Source organism: Xenopus tropicalis, chromosome 2 (genome assembly GCF_000004195.4).
Source record: "Xenopus tropicalis strain Nigerian chromosome 2, UCB_Xtro_10.0, whole genome shotgun sequence".
NCBI lineage: Eukaryota > Metazoa > Chordata > Amphibia > Anura > Pipidae > Xenopus > Xenopus tropicalis.
In genome coordinates, this window is record NC_030678.2 from 12527790 (window position 1) to 12543129 (window position 15340).

Genomic DNA, 15340 nt, shown 5'->3' on the forward strand with positions numbered 1-15340 from the left:
AACTAAGCAAGGAGACCGTGGCAATAACACTGCTTGGGGAGATTAGGTAATGTGCCCTATTTGCCCCATCTCCCTTAATACAGTGCATAAGGTCAGGCAAGCACCAAGCAATGCTATGTTCTCTCAATGCCACCTACACACCAACCTGGATCTGACAGCAACTGTAGCCCCAGTGTCCAAAATACAAGCCGTCGCACCAAATACTAGCCGCTGCACTCAACAGTACATTTCCAAGCCAATCACTTCATCCGATGTTAAAATGTGCCATTACAGGGCTGGTGGATTCAGTGCTTGGGGTCCCACAATATGCCAGTTAGAGACTGCACTGCCGAGCCCTCGGCAGGGAAACTGGCACAGACAGTGGCACACATAAAAGCATCGGCGCTTACAGGGGCTGTTCACCCTTGAGTTTTAGTAGGATGCAGAGAGTAAAATTTTGCAATTGGTCTTCATTTTTATTATTTGTGGTTTTGTAATTATTTTACTTTTTGTTCAGGAATTCTCCAGTTTACAATTTCAGCAGTTATTTAGTTGCTAGCATTTACATTAGCTTAGCAACCAGGAAGCAGTTATGAATGAGAGACTGGTATACGAATAGAAGAGGACCTGAATAGAAAAATAAATAACAATAAAATTGCGGCCTTTTTTGGCTGTCGGGGCCAGTGACCCCCACTTGAAAGTTGAGTCAAAGGAAGAAGGCAAATAATTCAAAAACTATAAATAAATAAATAATGAATCCCAATTAAAAAGTTGCTTAGAACTGTCCATTCTATAACCTACTAAAAGTTTACATAAAAGTGAACCACCCCTTTAACTTGTTTTGTATCAAAGCACAGATATTGCCTCCTACTCTCCATTGGACACAGGCAGATCGGGAAGTTGCCGAATCGGTCGATATCAACAGCTACAGTCGCCCCGTGTATGGCCACCTCTATTCTGACTAATATCCTGAGTGAAAAGCGTTGCTCACCCGCGGCAGTTCTAGTGCGACTCCTTTATACCCGTGCCCAGTTAGAATAGCCTGTGTATGATATGTTATTGTAAACAAGGGTCCAACTGCTCTCTATTTAAAGATGGGGGGAACCTACTCTTTGGGCAACGTCAGTTCTTCCTTGCCTGTGGGTAAAACTTCTATTAACCCAGATGGGTGGGGGAATACCACTTGTAGGGTATTTACATGCTGCAGTTGCCATTCTCCTGCATTTAGGGGCATTTTCCGTGGGATCTCCCATGGGCGGCAATTATACGTAATACAACCACTGTTGTAACTGGTGAACAGAGATATATTGTGTATAGAGAATGGAATCCCATTTGTAAATGGCCATATATAGGCACAAGGCTGTGGGGAGAGCTTTTATTCATACTTAGGTTGGGTTGAGAAAAACCCCCCCTCCAAATGTCCCCCAGCACCATAAATACACACACTTATACAGACTTCTCTATATACTCACCTATATATATCAATATCTATACTAACTGGGTTGCTTCACCTTTATGTATGTTATAGCATGCCCTATTTACAGCGATTTTGCAACTGCTCTTCATTATGTAGTTTTTTTTTTTTTTACAGTTTTTCAATTAACAGTAATTATTGTTACTTTTTATTTCTTTTTTTATTATTTATTTCCTCCCCATATCTTTCTGTCTCATTCAAACTACCGGGCACGCCCAACTTGAGCCGACACCGGGCACGCCCAACTTGAGCCGACACCGGGCACCCCCAACTTGAGCCAGCACCGGCAACCCCGACTTGAGCCGGCACCGGCAACCCCGACTTGAGCCGGCACCGGGCAACCCCGACTTGAGCCGGCACCGGGCAACCCCGACTTGAGCCGGCACCGGCACCCCCGACTTGAGCCGACACCGGGCACCCCCAACTTGAGCCGACACCGGGCACCCCCAACTTGAGCCGACACCGGGCACCCCCAACTTGAGCCGACACCGGGCACCCCCAACTTGAGCCGACACCGGGCACCCCCAACTTGAGCCGACACCGGGCACCCCCAACTTGAGCCGACACCGGGCACCCCCAACTTGAGCCGACACCGGGCACCCCCAACTTGAGCCGACACCGGGCACCCCCAACTTGAGCCGACACCGGGCACCCCCAACTTGAGCCGACACCGGGCACCCCCAACTTGAGCCGACACCGGGCACCCCCAACTTGAGCCGACACCGGGCACCCCCAACTTGAGCCGACACCGGGCACCCCCAACTTGAGCCGACACCGGGCACCCCCAACTTGAGCCGACACCGGGCACCCCCAACTTGAGCCGACACCGGGCACCCCCAACTTGAGCCGACACGGGCACCCCCAACTTGAGCCGACACCGGGCACCCCCAACTTGAGCCGACACCGGGCACCCCCAACTTGAGCCGACACCGGGCACCCCCAACTTGAGCCGACACCGGGCACCCCCAACTTGAGCCGACACCGGGCACCCCCAACTTGAGCCGACACCGGGCACCCCCAACTTGAGCCGGCACAAGGCACCCCCAACTTGAGCCGGCACCGGGCACCCCCACCTTAAGCCAGCACCAGGCATGCACTTCTGGCTGGGACTGTTAGGATACGCTAACCCCCCATTTGAACACAGACAGGGACCTGAGAGGATCTATCAGGAGCACCAAAACAGAGAGAATTAATTGTTAGACCTAAGTGAAACCAGTACCATATATTATTCATAATTGCCTACAAGATCAGAGTTTTTTTTGTTTATCCTATATGTCTCCATAAATATTCACAGCACCACAAGGAATTAAAAGCTAATCATGAAAGTGATGAAATAGTTGGGCTGCGCTGCTGTGGCGCGGGGCTCCCCTATAACATGTAACAAGTTAGGTTGCACTGCTGTGGCGCGGGGGCTCCCCTATAACATGTAACAAGTTAGGTTGCACTGCTGTGTCGCGGGGGCTCCCCTATAACATGTAACAAGTTAGGCTGCGCTGCTGTGGTGCGGGGCTCCCCTATAACATGTAACAAGTTAGGCTGCACTGCTGCAGCACGGGGGCTCCCCTATAACATGTAACAAGTTAGGTTGCACTGTTGTGGCGCGGGGGCTCCCCTATAACATGTAACAAGTTAGGCTGCACTGCTGTGGCGCGGGGCTCCCCTATAACATGTAACAAGTTAGGTTGCACTGCTGCAGCACGGGGGCTCCCCTATAACATGTAACAAGTTAGGCTGCACTGCTGTGGCGCGGGGCTCCCCTATAACATGTAACAAGTTAGGCTGCACTGCTGTGGCGCGGGGCTCCCCTATAACATGTAACAAGTTAGGCTGCACTGCTGTGGCGCGGGGCTCCCCTATAACATGTAACAAGTTAGGTTGCACTGCTGCAGCACGGGGGCTCCCCTATAACATGTAACAAGTTAGGCTGCGCTGCTGTGGCACGGGGGCTCCCCTATAACATGTAACAAGTTAGGTTGCACTGCTGCAGCACGGGGGCTCCCCTATAACATGTAACAAGTTAGGCTGCACTGCTGTGGCGCGGGGCTCCCCTATAACATGTAACAAGTTAGGCTGCACTGCTGTGGCACAGGGCTCCCCTATAACATGTAACATGTTAGGCTGCGCTGCTATGGCGCGGGGGCTCCCCTATAACATGTAACAAGTTAGGCTGCACTGCTGTGGCGCGGGGCTCCCCTATAACATGTAACAAGTTAGGCTGCACTGCTGTGGCACAGGGCTCCCCTATAACATGTAACATGTTAGGCTGCGCTGCTATGGCGCGGGGGCTCCCCTATAACATGTAACAAGTTAGGCTGCACTGCTGTGGCGCGGGGCTCCCCTATAACATGTAACATGTTAGGCTGCACTGCTGTGGCACGGGGGCTCCCCTATAACATGTAACAAGTTAGGCTGCGCTGCTGTGGCACAGGGCTCCCCTATAACATGTAACATGTTAGGCTGCGCTGCTGTGGAGCGGGGGCTCCCCTAAAACATGTAACAAGTTAGGCTGCGCTGCTGTGGCACGGGGGCTCCCCTATAACATGTAACAAGTTAGGCTGCGCTGCTGTGCCACGGGGGCTCCCCTATAACATGTAACAAGTTAGGCTGCGCTGCTGTGGCACGGGGGCTCCCCTATAACATGTAACAAGTTAGGCTGCGCTGCTGTGGCACGGGGGCTCCCCTATAACATGTAACATGTTAGGCTGCACTGCTGTGGCACGGGGGCTCCCCTATAACATGTAACAAGTTAGGCTGCGCTGCTGTGGCACGGGGGCTCCCCTATAACATATAACAAGTTAGGCTGCGCTGCTGTGGCACGGGGGCTCCCCTATAACATGTAACAAGTTAGGCTGCGCTGCTGTGGCACGGGGGCTCCCCTATAACATGTAACAAGTTAGGCTGCGCTGCTGTGGCACGGGGGCTCCCCTATAACATGTAACAAGTTAGGCTGCGCTGCCGTGGCACGGGGGCTCCCCTATAACATGTAACAAGTTAGGCTGCGCTGCTGTGGCATGGGAGCTCCACTATAACATGTATCAAGTTAGGCTGCGCTGCTGAGTAAAATTTTAAATTATTTTGCTATAATGGAGTCTATGGGAAATGGCCTTCCAATAATTCAGAGCTTTCTGGATAATGGGTTTCCAGATACCGGATCCCAGACCTGTACTATAAAGCCTGTAAAGTAATAAGGCAATATTTCGGGAGCACAGGTTAAAGTGAAACTGAAAGACACGGACAGAGACATCGGAACAATAAGTGCACATACACATGGGTTAATTTAACAGAAGCCAATTAACCAGTCTGTGTGGAACAGACCCATGCAGAGAAGGGAAGAACATACAATTACCCTGGGGCAGATAGTGCCCTGGTTAGAACAGAACACAGGACCCCAGTGCAAAATAAGAAACAGCATGAACCACTGAATCACTGAGCCGCCCAAGGATTCCAACCAGAGTTCCACGGGACACAACAGGGTCCGTTACCCTTTACCTCAGACGGCTCAATAGCATTAGTATAGAGTTGCTTGGGGTGCCTGTGGTGGATACAGCTAGGTGCCAGAGACAAGGGGGCTCAGCTGAGGCAAGGGGATGCCCTGAGCCTATATACCAGAAATACAAGTACCTAAAGATGGAATTTTAAGGGCAAATATAGATTTATAATATGTTTGTGCAGTTCTACCTGGCTTCTGCCACTGTTCCTAATATCGTATCCATCCCAAGCGTGCCATACAGCTATAAAGCACATCACTCCGGAGTACAACGGGACAGCCAAGGAACTTCTCTTCATACGAAATACAGAGACTGAACTTGTAAACTTGGCCATGAAGCTTGAATGCTGCCAAAACCCCAGGGTACCTGCAGGTTAGGGTAACTCTGCCCTCAGCCCACTCCTGCCGTCAGCTTATTTATATACATGCCCCTGCCTGCGACACACACTCTAACACACACACTAACACACACTAAGGGGCGTATTTATTATGCTGTGTAAAACTAATTCGCCGAAAAAACTGAGTAAAAGATTATTTTCCATAAGTTACGGTGGAAGAAAAACCACGTAAAACAATTACGCCGTTTTTACACGGCGAAGCCTGGCGAATTTTCTCGCCGTTTTTTACACAGCATAATAAATATGCCCCTTACACACACACTAACACACACACTCTTAACACACACACACTCTAACACACACACTCTAACACACACACACACTCTAACACACACACTCTAACACACTCTAACACACACACACACTCTAACACACACACACACACTCTAACATGCTGAAGAAACACAGGCTCACTTTTTGTTCTTTGCCCGATTTGGACAACTTTGGCTGAAGACAAGCTGACCCATTAGTTTGGCCAAAGATCTGATCATAATAGGGCCCTATACCAAATCAAGGGCCCAATAAAGTCACCAACCAATGGCATTTTCAGACTTGCCCAATAGATATTTGGCCAGTGTGCCATTTTGGCACCATACATGGGCCAGTAGGCTAGCAACTCAGACTGGGACAACTGAAAAGAATATATATAAGGTTGGGAAATTTACTTCTAGGGAAAAGTTCTCACATTTTTTGCTTTTGACCCTGGGGAAAATTAAATTAAAATCTATTTTTCTTCAGGAGAACAAGTCCTATTGGCCCAATTCAATGTTATCTAGAAAAAGGTTTTCCTACGCAAATGTGCCCAGAAGAGCTTTCTTATGCCTGGCACTTGTACCCACACCTACTATGGCATCTGCATGGACAGAAGTACTGACTGCACACAGACAAACCCATATCCCTTTATGTTATGGTACAAATGGGAAATGGAACCCCCGTCAGTGACTGCTCCATCACTGGGCACCTTAAGGCCTCAGGGGGGGCTAGCAGTTGGGCAAGTGAAGCAAGCAGAAGACTACTAAGTCTATGGGTTATCGGCTTGCACAAACACACATATATAAATCAGAATAACCCATGCCAACAAACTTACAGGAAAAATAAGAGGAATATAAAGCTTTATTTTATATAAGTTGTTCCCCTTTATATTTCCACCCTACACAGCTTTTCCATGAAGTAAGCAAATGCAATCTTATGTGATACATGAATTCAAAACTTTAAATAACAATATAGTGTTTTGTACGTGTATACGTCTAAAAAAAGCATTTGCTTGCTCCATTCTGCGCTGCTGGGTCTGACTCTTGAAACAATGTAGCCGAAGCCAGCTTTTCCAATATTAAAAATAAATAATAACAATAAATGTATTACAAGGCACTGATGAGAAGCTTTACTACAGTGTGTGTGGGGTGGACCGAGGGTGGTTCAGCTATGGGAGTAAAGGAAATTAATAACTAAATAATAACAAAATGAGAATTAATGCTAATAACAGGGGTAGGTACGATGAGACATAGATGTACAATAGGTACAGTAGGTGGGAGGGCAGCAATCCTTAGCCATAAACAGATGCTAACATTAACAGAGTTGTCCACCTTATGAGTTCATTTTTAGTATGTTATAAAATGTCCTATTCCTAGTAACTTTGCAATTGGTCTTCATTTTTTTTTTTTTTTTTTTTTGCATTATTTGCCTTTATTTCTTCTGACACTTTCCAGCTCTCAAATGGTTAGGCAAAAAGCTATTGCTCTGTCAGGCTACAGTTTTATTCTTGTTACTTTTTCTTGGATAGGAGCTGCACAGAAAGCGAAATAACTGAAAAAGCACGAAAACTAACAAATGAAAACCGATGGTAAATGCCTCAGAATATCAGTATCTATGACATAGTAAAACTTAGGTGAGCAACCTCATTAAGGCTGTGTATATGTAAAGGAACCTGTTGTAGCAGCCCTAGTACCTCCCTCATCCAATAAGCGATGTAAGTGTGTGGCGGGCTGCTTGGGAACAGGCTGCTAACATTGGGAACTGCTCTCTTTCCAGCAGATGAATGTAACAGAATCCAGCCCAATATAGCACATTGGCAATGGGCATTCCTACCCAGCAAGGATGTTATGTTCCCCCGTGCCTGCGTGGGTTCCCTCTGGGTACTCCGGTTTCCTCCCACGCTCCCAAAGCTGACCCCTATGTGCCTCTATGAGATACACACTTAGCGTGCCTGGCTCGCTGGCCACAAGAAGCATATTCTCTGCCCAATCCATTACAGGTATGGGATCCCTTATCCGGAAACTCTTTATCCAGAAAGTTCCGAATTACAGAAAGGCCATCTCCCATAGACTCCATTATAAGCAAATAATTCTAATTTTTAAAAATTATTTCCTTTTTCTCTGTAATAATAAAACAGTACCTGTACTTGATCCCAACTAAGATATAATTACCCCTTATTGGGGGCAGAACAGCCCTATTGGGTTTATTTAATGGTTAAATGATTCCCTTTTCTCTGTAATAATAAAAAAAGTACCTGTACTTGATCCCTACTAAGATATAATTACCCCTTATTGGGGGCAGAACAGCCCTATTGGGTTTATTTAATGGTTAAATGATTCCCTTTTCTCTGTAATAATAAAACAGTACCTGTACTTGATCCCAACTAAGATATAATTACCCTTTATTGGGGCAGAACAGCCCTATTGGGTTTATTTCATGGTTAAATGATTCCCTTTTCTCTGTAATAATAAAACAGTACCTGTACTTGATCCCAACTAAGATATAATTACCCCTTATTGGGGGCAGAACAGTCCTATTGGGTTTATTTAATGGTTAAATGATTCCCTTTTCTCTGTAATAATAAAACAGTACCTGTACTTGATCCCAACTAAGATATAATTACCCCTTATTGGGGGCAGAACAGTCCTATTGGGTTTATTTAATGGTTAAATGATTCCCTTTTCTCTGTAATAATAAAACAGTACCTGTACTTGATCCCAACTAAGATATAATTACCCCTTATTGGGGGCAGAACAGTCCTATTGGGTTTATTTAATGGTTAAATGATTCCCTTTTCTCTGTAATAATAAAACAGTACCTGTACTTGATCCCAACTAAGATATAATTACCCCTTATTGGGGGCAGAACAGCCCTATTGGGTTTATTTAATGGTTAAATGATTCCCTTTTCTCTGTAATAATAAAACAGTACCTGTACTTGATCCCAACGAAGATATAATTACCCCTTATTGGGGGCAGAACAGCCCTATTGGGTTTATTTAATGGTTAAATGATTCCCTTTTCTCTGTAATAATAAAACAGTACCTGTACTTGATCCCAACTAAGATATAATTACCCCTTATTGGGGGCAGAACAATCCTATTGGGATTAATCAATATTAAAGTTATGGAGATCCAAATTACGGAAAGATCCCTTATCTGGAAAACCCCAGGTCCTGAGCATGCTGGATAACAGTTCCCATACCTGTACCACTTATATAGGAAAAGGGACAGGACTGGCGCTTATCAGGTCTGAAATGCACCTGTAACAGTGGTGCAATGGGCCCCCCATCTCAGGGCAGGAGAAGCAGAAGTAGCAGATTTGGCAAAAATTTGGGAAAAAAATTGCCATATTATATATACCAGAATATGAAGAGCAATCTGTAGCTATCCATTTCAATACACAAGACCCTTGATTTAATAACCCAACACAATGGCTGCAGTGTAATGAGAGAACAAATAAGCTGCCCATACACACACACTTGCCCACCTAGGCAGGTAGAAGCCCCTTATGGCTGATGTTGCCCAACAAGACTGGCTGCCCTGCCTAACCGATTAGGGAACAAGTGCTGGGGAGGTTATGATGATAAAGGAAATCACTGTGACCCTATAAATGGGACAATGGGATGCTAAGTCGAGACTGAATATTCACACGTAATTGGCTGCTTGGGATTCAGTCTGCAGCAGCCAATCACTCGGAGCCTGCTGGCCCAACTACCATACTGCATGACCCTGGCCACAAACTAATGTGCTTCCTATACTGCAGAGAGTATATACCCTTTAAATCACACAGCAATATAAACAGATACCAGTCATTAAAGGCACAGGCACCAACAGTTTTAATGCTCAAAGGGCTTGTTCAGCTTTAGTAACTTTTAGGCTGATGCCACACCAGGCGTAGGGCTGATTTTTTCGGCAAGCGGAAAAACGCTTGCCGAAAATTCAGCCCTACGCCTGCTACTTGTGCCTGCACCCGAATGAATGAGATACGCTCGGGTGCAGGCACATGTAGCCGATATACGCATGAAAACGCGAGACTTTGCATTCTCTCGTGTTTTCATGCGTATATCGGCTACATGTGCCTGCACCCGAGCGTATCCCATTCATTCGGGTGCAGGCACAAGTAGCAGGCGTAGGGCTGAATTTTCGGCAAGCGTTTATCCGCTTGCCGAAAATGTCAGCCCTACGCCTCGTGTGGCATTAGCCTTAGTATGTTACAGAATGCCTGTTTCTTAGCAACTTTGCAGTTGGTTTTCGTTATTTATTTTTTATAGTTTTCAAATTATTTGCCTTCATCTTCCGCCTCTTTCCAGCTTTCAAATGGGGGTCACTGACCCCAGCTCTGTGAGGCTACAATATTATTCTTATTGTTACTTTTTATTGCTTTTATTGCTCGTTACTATTCATATTCCCACTGACACTGGAGGGCTGATGAACAAAAAGCTAAATAACTGAAAAAAAACATAAAAATTAAAAAATGAAGACCAGTTTCAGAATGTTTCAGAATATCAATGTCCAAATCATATTAAAAGTTAATTTAAAGGTGAACTAAGCCTTTAATGCTGTGGCCCCTTTCACTGCCAACCTTAAACCACCAACACTGAACTGTATAACTCTAGTACTGAACTGTATCACTCTAGTACTGAACTGTATCACTCTAGTACTGAACTGTATCACTCTAGTACTGAACTGTATCACTCTGTATCCTCTCCATATGTCCCACAATATAAATGTTACCTTTCAGTTTTAGGCTACTAAAGTATCTGACGTTGACTGGCTAAAGTTTCCTTCCCGCAGTCGGTCAGGCTGCTCGTGGATTTACCTCACTTGGCCAGACAGACAAACAAGTGGACTGTGGGATGGGACTGCATATATAGGGCTGCTGTACATAATAAGCCATACGGAAGCCCTACAGACAAGAAATACTTAAAACTCACTTCTAACAAGGTTTCCCTTGCATTACCCTGTATAAATAGGGGATAAGTACACAGCATTCCCATCAGTTCTGAGCCACTGCTGCTGTTCCCGGGGCCCCTCTAACTGACTTGCACCCTGTCCTACACCCAGGGCTTCCCCAGCAACAGTTACACTATAGGCGCTACATTGGCTGTCTGACACACTCAGTGTTGCACGTGCACGCCTGCTCACAGGGGGAAGCACCAACCAGCCCACCAACCAGGGGTGGCACACTTGCGGCCTGACACTGGTGGGGGGCTATAAGGATGCCAGCAATGGAATGAGGGGAAAATGGAATGTTTTATAACTGTTTCTGCCCGGCTGTCACAATTTATGGACACATATATAACGCAACTAACAAACACACACACATATAACCCAATGTACACACACACACACACACACACACATATATATATATATATATATATATATATATATATATATATATATATATAACCGAATGTACAGACACACACAAAACCCAATGAACAGACACACACATATAACCCAATGAACAGACACACACATATAACCCAATGTACAGACACACACATATATAGACACACATACACATATATAACCCACATATATAACCCAATGTACAGACACGCATAACCCAATGTACAGACAAACACATATATATAACCCAATGTACAGACACACACATATAACCCAATGTACAGACACACACACATATATATATATAACCCAATGTACAGACACACACATATAACCCAACGGACACACACACATATAAGCCAGTGCTCAGAGTGCAGGGTACAGGCTAGCATACAGTATGGCCTGACGTTTGATAGAGAGTCACAATCACTGCTTTATGAGTCAGCTCCTTCACTTACTCATCCCTAACAACCAATTAGAATGACATCAAGCATCTTAGTGACATTATTGATGGCAGCCCCACAGTTTAGAGCATCACGGAGCACAACGAGGGAGGCACAGACTGTTTGGCCCTATCATACTGGCCTCTAATATAAGCTGTTAGCAGAATGCCTTGGGCACCTTTGGAACAGTGTATATAAACATTCCCATGCCAACAAATGCCATGAAAGGTTGGCCCCTGGCTTAATCAATGGGCAAGCTTGCCTCTTCAATCCAGACAAGTGACCCAACATTGCAAACAGAGAAGGTGTTGATAGAAAACACATAGAGCAAGTGACAGCCGGGCAGAAACAGTTATAAAACATTCCATTTGCCCCTCATACCATTCTTGGCATCCTTATAGCCCCCCACCGGTGCCAAGCCACAAATGTGCCACCCCTGGGCTGGTTGGTGCTTCCCCCTGTGAGCAGGCGTGCACGTGCAACACTGAGTGTGTCAGACAGCCAATGTAGCGCCTATAGTGTAACTGTTGCTGGGGAAGCCCTGGGTGTAGGACAGGGTGCAAGTCAGTTAGAGGGGCCCCGGGAACAGCAGCAGTGGCTCAGAATCCTCTCAGTTCCGCTTTCCCAGGGCTGTTATGGGGCCGTTTTCCCCACTGGGTGATGGGAGTTGGGGTGCAGGGTGAGTAGATTTGATTGCATCCCCTGAAATGCATTATGTGCTGACAGCTGGGGGGCCACAGAGCGGCCAAGAGTGCTGTAACACATGTATTGCAAATGGTTGGCTCCTGTGTGCAGGGCCCCCCTGTATCCCCTATTTCTTGGCCCCCCCTATTTTGGAGACAGGATGATGCTGTACAAATACAGGGAGAATATGGAGCTGTTCCAGGGTCAGGTTTATTCCCAGCGCGGTGCCAGGTGTGAGGGTAACCTTGCCTTGTACCTGAGCGCTCCTGCTCTTGTTTATACTACAACTCCCAGCACCCCCCCACCCCATGTCAGACTGCTGTCAGTAGCACCTGCAGGTGTGCAAAGCACAGGGAAGCCCTGTAACTGTACCCTGATGGGAGTTGTAGTTGCACAGAACACAAATCCACAACAAACAAGGAGGCAGCACAGTTCCGATGACACCTAGAGGGGTTCCCCTAATGCTCTTGATGCATCCGCCAGGCTGGCCAATCATGCGTCTCATTCAACTACAACTCCCAGAGAGTGTCCACAGCAACAGCCAGAGCCCCACAGCTGTAACTGATGGGAGTTGAAGTTTGCGGCAGTGCCCAGCATTACAATATCCACAATGTTTCCACACCTTGCCCATGTATCCCGCATCCACTAGGCTGGCCCTCGGGGGGTCTTGTTTAAACTACAACTCCCAAGCAGACTCTCCGCATTGCCATTATTTGCGCGAATGGCTGGGAATCCCTGTAGCTGTGCCTGATGGGAGTTGTAGTTGACAATCCACACTAACCATGCTCATTCCATTTAAAGAGACAGCGCAGTTCTGCCAACACCTGGAGGGGTTCCCCCAATCCAATCTCCTTCCAACTGCAACTCCCAGCAGACCGTCCACAGCTCCTGAAGGCGTACGACACCCGGTGGGACCCCACAGCTGTGCCTGATGGGAGTTGTAGTTGACAATCCACACTAACCATGCCCATTCCATTTAAAGAGACAGCGCAGTTCTGCCAACACCTGGAGGGGTTCCCCCAATCCAATCTCCTTCCAACTGCAACTCCCAGCAGACCGTCCACAGCTCCTGAAGGCGTACGACACCCGGTGGGACCCCCACAGCTGTGCCTGATGGGAGTTGAAGTTTTACAAGAGCCTTTGAGTGGGACAAGTGCCCCCCCCCCCAATGCCAACACTTCCATTCCATTCAGTGCAGCTTCCAACCACATCTGGAGGGGTGCCCAAGGGTGCTGATGTATCCCGGATCCACAAGGCTGCCCATCCACGTCTTGTCCAAACTACAACTCCCAGCAGCCTCTTGACATCGCCTGTGTGGGTGCAAAAGCCAGGGGGGGAGCCGCAGCTGTGCCTGATGGAAGTTGTAGTTCTGCCAAGAGCCGCCAGTGTGACACTAGGGTCTGACAGCTCTCCCCTTGCCCAAACCACTTACCTGTCTCTTGTCCCCTCTTCTAGGCCAATCCCATGGGAGCCCCCCGGTCACACAGAGCGGCCCACTGGGGGGTCAGAGAGCCCAGTCCATGAAGCGCAGAGACAAAATCAGAGAGCCTGGGGGATCCTGCTCCCCAGCACTGTCAGCGGCATCTCCCTCCTCCTATCTCCCCTGCCCTCCTCCTTGTGTTACTGCTGCTGCTACTGCTGCTTGTCGGCACTGTGCGGGCTCGGCCACTGGATCCAGCTGGGGGGAGGCGGTGGCGGTTCCTCGGTTCCCGGCCGTGCAGGATGCTGGAAGGGGGAGGAGCGACTCGGCACAAAATGGCGCGCCTTCCCTCAGCTGCGCAGCCTGGAAGGGAGGGGGTGTCACACCGGCCTGGGAGGGGGGGGTACGGAACCGACGCTTTCTCACAGCAGTACCCACCGGAACCTTGCCAGGAACTGAGGGGGGCACAGTAGGTTGCATTGGGGGGGGGGAACCCTCGCGAGAATGCCAACTGATGCTCGGGCACCGCCCCCAACATGTTGAAATTGTCAATTTTTATTTTTCTTACAAAATATAGTCTCCAGGAGGTTTTCCAGATTGTAAATACTAATACAGAGGCCGCAGGAATATTTTGAATTTGAAATTAAAAAAAAAAAAAAAAAAAAATTAAGAATAGGAATAATAAAATGGCGGCGGGACGAGCGCGTTGCCACGGCAACTGTCAATCAACGTAGAATGGGAGAGCGCGCCCTACCCCCGGATACGCGCTGACGTTGTTGCCCAGAGGGGAGGGGCCTGTGGGCAGCTTAGCGGCCGTGACGGCTGTAGGTCATGTGACGAGTAAAAGGACGGGGGAGGGAGAGAGAGAAGGGGGAGAAACAGCGGAGGTGGGAGACGTGAAACGAATAATCGCAAGAGGGTTAAATAATGTGTTTGTCGCGGGCGTCTGTGGCCGGCACGATTTTATAGCTGGGGTTTGTAACCCACGACTTGGGGGCGCAGCGAGGGTGCTCCGGCGTACTGCGAGACTGCAGGGAGTTATGCTTCAATAGGAGCTGAAGCGCTCCTAATGCGACTAAACTACATCTCCCGTGATGCTTAGCGGGGTATAAGCAGGCGGGGGTAGTTCAGCGTTAGCGCCCAGGAGCCACAGGTTGCGGATGCAGGCGCGCAATGTGATCAATACGGTTCCCTTTAAATCTGACAGCGGCTGAATATGAACATGTACAACCCCGACTCCCCCATATCGCCCGATATATATGTATATATGCACATCGTCTGCTCCCAGTATCCCTGCATTAGCCCAGCCTTACCTGCCCCTCCATCTGCTACTCAGCTTCCCAGCGCAGCGTCTTCCCCTGTCTGCCAGATGCCACCTCCCTATGCCTCACCCCCCTTACCCTCAGCCAGTGTGTCTCATTCATACTCTCCTTCCTGCACCCCCACACCCTCATTATGTCTCCTGCACCCCCACACCCTCATGTCTTCTGCACCCCCACTCTCCTGTCTCCTGCACCCCCACACCCTCATTATGTCTCCTGCACCCCCACACCCTCATGTCTCCTGCACCCCCACACCCTCATTATGTCTCCTGCACCCCCACACCCTCATGTCTTCTGCACCCCCACTCTCCTGTCTCCTGCACCCCCACACCCTCATTATGTCTCCTGCACCCCCACACAATCATTATGTCTCCTGCACCCCCACACCCTCATTATGTCTCCTGCACACCCTCATTATGTCTCCTGCACCCCCACACCCTCATTATGTCTCCTGCACCCCCACACCCTCATTATGTCTCCTGCACACCCTCATTATGTCTCCTGCACCCCCACACCCTCATTATG

At 48.1% G+C, this 15340-nt stretch overlaps 1 protein-coding gene across 4 annotated transcripts in view; it reads right to left on the reverse strand.

Moving 5' to 3' along the window:
• Positions 1–14860, reverse strand: part of dyrk1a (dual specificity tyrosine-(Y)-phosphorylation regulated kinase 1A) — a 48811-nt gene extending 33951 nt beyond the window's left edge. For 2 of the 4 annotated variants that reach the window (XM_012957235.3, XM_012957234.3), the window contains exon 1: positions 14807–14860. The gene's annotated coding sequence lies outside the window, so the exon portion shown is untranslated. 4 annotated transcript variants of the gene reach the window in all.
• Positions 14861–15340: the final 480 nt, after the last annotated feature.